Source organism: Urocitellus parryii, chromosome 13 (assembly GCF_045843805.1).
Source record: "Urocitellus parryii isolate mUroPar1 chromosome 13, mUroPar1.hap1, whole genome shotgun sequence".
NCBI lineage: Eukaryota > Metazoa > Chordata > Mammalia > Rodentia > Sciuridae > Urocitellus > Urocitellus parryii.
The window spans coordinates 71697761-71702994 of NC_135543.1; the positions used below are offsets into that span (position 1 = coordinate 71697761).

The 5234-nt window shown below is 42.6% G+C and overlaps 1 pseudogene; it reads left to right on the top strand.

Annotated features, from left to right (window-relative positions):
- Positions 1 to 2344: 2344 nt before the first annotated feature.
- On the top strand, positions 2345 to 3945 carry LOC113199025 (suppressor of cytokine signaling 5-like; annotated as a pseudogene).
- The last annotated feature ends 1289 nt before the right edge of the window (positions 3946 to 5234 follow it).

Here is a 5234-nt window from a genome sequence, read left to right on the forward strand (position 1 = left end):
GCCCTGGGAATGCTTAGTGCTGAGCTGTGCTGTGAGCCCAGGTTCTGGTCAGCTTCTGGGCAGCCTGAGGTGTATAAACCTGAAACACCTGGCTAGAGGAGCCCACCTTCTCTGGAGGATTGGCCTCCTGCCTCCAGGGGAGCATAGAAGGTGGGTCCTTGTCCCCTCTCCCCATCCTCTTATCCTAAGGCTGGCTCCCACCCCCAACCACTGACCATGTGCCAGATGCCTCTGCCTGCTGTGACTTAGCCCAGCTGTTACTCAGCCTCCTGTTTGCTGGTTGTTGTTGTTTTTTTTTTTTTTTGTTTAATTTTCCAAAGTATGACATGGCCACTGAACCATGGCAGGGTTTTCCTGCTGCACTGACAGGGGACTCCTCTCAGGCCTAAGTCCATGAGTGTCCAGGAGGGTCCATGGCTTGTTCTGGGATGCTGGGATGAGGCATCCTGGGACTCTGGTCCTGGACAGACTCTGTCACCTCCAGGGCCAGCAGTCTGCACCTCAGTTCTACCTGATTCGGGCAGGGTGTTGGGACACCTGACCAAAGTCACCCTCCCCAACTGCTTCCCAAACCAAGGGGCCAATGTCCTTGACACTGTAGATTAGGGACCTAGAGGCTAGAAACCCTCCAAGGGAGGGGCGTCCCAGAGCCCTGCTTCTTAAGGAAGGAGTAAGAAATGGAGATGTGTCCTGGGAAGGCTCAGGACGTGGGTCAGTGCCACGCATGGCTGCTGTTTTATTAGGCACTGAGCCTGGTCCTGAGGAGCCAAGCAGGAAAGGACAGCCCCGATGCAGATCCTTCTCAGGATTGGGCCCAGCATGGGTCAGTTGGTGGAGTGTTAAAAGTGGAGGTCAGCCATGCTGGGCTCGAAGCCTGGGTTTAGTCTGTGTGGAGTCATTTAGGATTTCTCTCTCTCCTCATCCTGAAATGGAGTTAGCACCCCCTTTGAGGGCAGTGCTCTGGTGCCAAAGAGATGAAATGGGAGCCACCAAGTGTAGACCCAGTTCTGACCCCTGCATTTGGAAGGTTTCCTGTCTTTGAAAAGGTTCATTGCCCAGAGAAGCCTGCTGCAAAGCAGTGGCCTACATACCACAGGACATCTGGGAGGACAAAAAGAAGTGTTTCATGATAAGCACTGAGGGATCTACTGTCTATGTTTTAAATACAAAAATCCCAATGAGATGCAAATAATGCACAGGAAATAAACCTGGACATGACAAAAGTAAATAAATAAAAATATATTTGTTTTGCAAATATCTTCTCCCATTCTGTGGTTTGTTTCTTCATTCTCTTAACATTTTCTTTTTCAGATCCTAAGTTATTGATGGATTGACTGAAGAATTATTTGGGATCAGATCTCACTATGTTGCCCAGGATTGTCTTAAACTCCTAAAGTTAAACTCCCAGGTTCTTAAAAGTTTTTAATTTTATCAAAGTCCCAACTTACCAGTATTTTCTTTCATGGATTTTGAGATTCAATTAAAAGAACACCATCAAATGCAAGATTACGTAGATACTTTCTCATGTTATTTTATAAATGTCTTAGAGTTTTAGGTTTAAATTTAGGTCTTCAAGTTTAACTCATAGAAGTAGAGAGTAAAATAATAGTTACCAGATTCTGACATTAAAACAGACACATCCACCAGTGGAATATCTTAGAAGATGCAGAGATAAATCCACACATGTATAATCATCTGGTCCTTAACAAGATGTCAAAAATATATGTTGAAGAAAAGATATTCTTTTTAACAAATGCTGTTGAGAAAACTGAGTAACATGTATAAAATAATAAAATGAAACCCTTATTATATATTTCAAAATAAAAGTAATTTTAAAGTGTGTCATCACAAAAATAACATAGATCAGGAAAGGACTAGATAGATATGTTAATGAGCTTGACTTTTTAATAATTCCACATTATATACATATATTTAAAAAATCACATGGTGCCCCATAAATATTCATAATTCTGACTGCTCAGTTCAAAACAATGTTAATAATGTAATATAAATTTGATCTAAGATGCAGGTTGAGAAAATACTCATTGAAAGGAGCAAGTCTCTAATCTATTCCAGAGATCAATTTGCAGGTCCTAGGGGGGTTGGGGGAATGGGGGAGGGGAAAGAGGAAGAGGGGGAGGTGGCGGGGGGGGGGAAGGGGGTGGGGGCATCTGGTGGAGTTGGGGTCTCGGGGCTCCGTCCGGAGGAAGCCGGCTGCGCTGGCTGGGCCTTCGGAGGGGACAGTCGCACCTGCCTCTTGATGACTGAGCCTCGGGGCCGTCCTGCCTGGCCGCAGGTGCCTTGGATGAGGCCCACCTGTGCCTCCCGGCTGGTCTTATAATCAATGGATAAAGTGGGGAAAATGTGGAATAACTTCAAATACAGGTGTCAGAATCTCTTCAGCCCTGAGGGAGGAAGGCCCAGTGAAAGCGTCCACGTGAATTCCAACAGATGTCTGTCAAAGAGAAAAACATCAGTCTGGGAGACTCAGTTCCTCACAACAAAGCAGTCCTTTGAGAGAAAATATTGCCTTACAATGTGGGTTAAGCCCATCCAAGAATTCTTCAAGGAGAAACCAAAACTGTGCCACTGAAATTCCTCAAATTGTTGAAATAAGCATTGAGAAAGATAATGATTCATGTGTCACCCCCGAGCAAGAATTGCACCAAGAGATTCCTACACGTGGCATGCCCCACGGGGAGGGAAGAAAAAACATTCCTGTTCCACAAAGACTCAGAGTTTATTGGACACTGATAAAAAGTTCGGTAGAACTCCCAGTGGACTTCAAAGGCAAGAGCGGCGCTCTGGAGTGAGCTCTGCGCACCACGTGGACAGTGTTCCCAGCAGAACCCTGGGGAGCCGCTCTCTGAGACAGAGGCTTCAGGATACTGTGGGCTCTTGTTTTCCCATGAGAACTTATAGCAAGCAATCAAAGCCCCTGGTTTCCAATAAAAGAAAAATACATCTTTCTGAATTAATGCTTGAGAAATGTCCTTTACCTGCTGGCTCAGATCTAGCTCAAAAATGGCATTTGATTAAACAGCATACAGCTCCTGTGAGCCCACATTCAACATTTTTTGATACATTTGATCCATCTTTGGTTTCTACAGAAGATGAAGAAGATAGACTTAGAGAAGACAGCTTAGTATTGAAGAAGGGGTGGACCCCCCTCCCAATGCACAAATACATACATTTGAAGCTACTGCACAGGTTAATCCATTATATAAACTGGGACCAAAGTTAGCTCCTGGAATGACAGAAATAAGTGGGGACAGTTCTGCAATTCCACAAACTAATTGTGACTCGGAAGAGGGCACGACCACCCTGTGTTGGCAGTCGTGGGGGCAGAAACAAGGTCAGGTATCTGGAGACAGCCCTGCCCATGTCAGCAGACAGGGAGCGTGGAAAGTTCACACGCAGATTGATGACATTCACTGCCTCGTGCTGGATTTGCTTCAGATTACCGGGAATCCTTGTTACTGGGGCGTGATGGACCCAAATGAAGCAGAAGCCCTACTGGAAGGGAAACCCCAAGGCACATTTTTGCTCAGGGACTCTGCACAAGAGGACTACCTCTTCTCTGTGAGCTTCCGCCGCTACAACAGATCCCTGCAGGCCCGGATTGAACAGTGGAACCACAACTTCAGTTTTGATGCCCATGACCCATGTGTGTTTCACTCCTCCACTGTAACAGGACTTCTAGAACATTATAAAGATCCCAGTTCGTGCATGCTTTTTGAACCGTTGCTTACAATATCTCTGAAGAGGACTTTTCCTTTCAGCCTGCAGTATATCTGCCGTGCAGTGATCTGCAGGTGCACTACATATGATGGAATTGATGGTCTCCCTTTACCATCCATGTTACAGGATTGTTTAAAAGAGTATCATTATAAACAAAAAGTTAAGGTTCGCTGGTTAGAATGAGAACCAGTCAAGGCGAAGTAAACTCTTCTGTTCCCAAAGGGCATTAACTAGATCTGCTTTCATGTGCATCAGACAGTACACATATAGGAAGCACAATGTCAGTGCTTGGTTTTTCATACAGTGTGTAAGCTTAGTTATTAGTCTCTGTCAGATGCAGTCTACTGTTACTCAGACAAATGTGGTCCCTATTGAAACAACAGGATAGAGCTGCAGGTGTTCAGTCAGGCTACAAAAACATTTGCCCATTTAGTTGAGTTTGGTTTTTAATGGCTATAGTAACTAATGGAGGCAACTCTGGGGCATTTGCTATGAAGAATTCTATTTCTTATTAAAGAACAAACTAATAGTAGATGAGTATTTCAGCAGTTGACTAATGTTTGAAATTATTTTTTTCTAAGAATTTTTTATAACCTTCCAAAAGTAGTGATGTTTGTAGTTACTATAAGTCAAGCTTTGGAAGTCCAAAATAAATAAATAAAAGACTGCCTTTCTTTTAGGGGAAAAATGCAATTTTCTGGCCACAAGGGCATAGTGCAGTTCACTTAAGTGTTGACATAGTTTATAGTCAGTCTCCTTTTCTCTTCTGCAAAAGGTACTGTTAAGTAAACCAGGTTTTCTAAATAGTTGTTTTTAAAATTTCAGACTTATGAAGTTAGTAGTAGAGTTTTATTTAAAGACCTTAGTTATTCATTTTTTAAATGAGTGCTTTAACTCAAAGCAGGCATTTGGAATAGCTGCTGCAATTGTAGTCCTGCATGTGATTTTGTTTTTTAAGTTGATGTGTTCAATCTAAACATTGTTCCATTAAAATTGGATCTTTTCCTATGCCCAGGATGAGTTTGTGGACCATGAAGAAAATGAGACTAGAAGATGCCCAAACAAATCAGATAATAGTAACTACAGTGGTTGCTGGTGTTGAGAATATTGTTAAACTATAATTAATAACTTGGATGGCAGTATTTATCTTTGCTGTAAACTCTCATAGCTGAATCACTTAAGTATAATTTAATAGAATTTCAGTGCAGTTAATTCTTAATGGGAAAATTTTAAATCTAAACTGTAGATTTAAAAGGTACTGTACAACCATTGTATCTGTAAATAACTTAGCACCTTTTTGTCACTTAGAATAGTGTGTAATACAACTTGAGTGAGCGCTTTGGAAAGTATTATCAAGTTCTAGTGGTTGCTTCTTAGTATTGAACTGAATTTTCAATTCTGTCCTAGTCATTTTGCACTATAGTAGCCAAATCCCATTCTCATGTCTTTTTGTTAATGTGCTCTGTGCTGCTGGAGAGTGCCCCTTAGTTTCC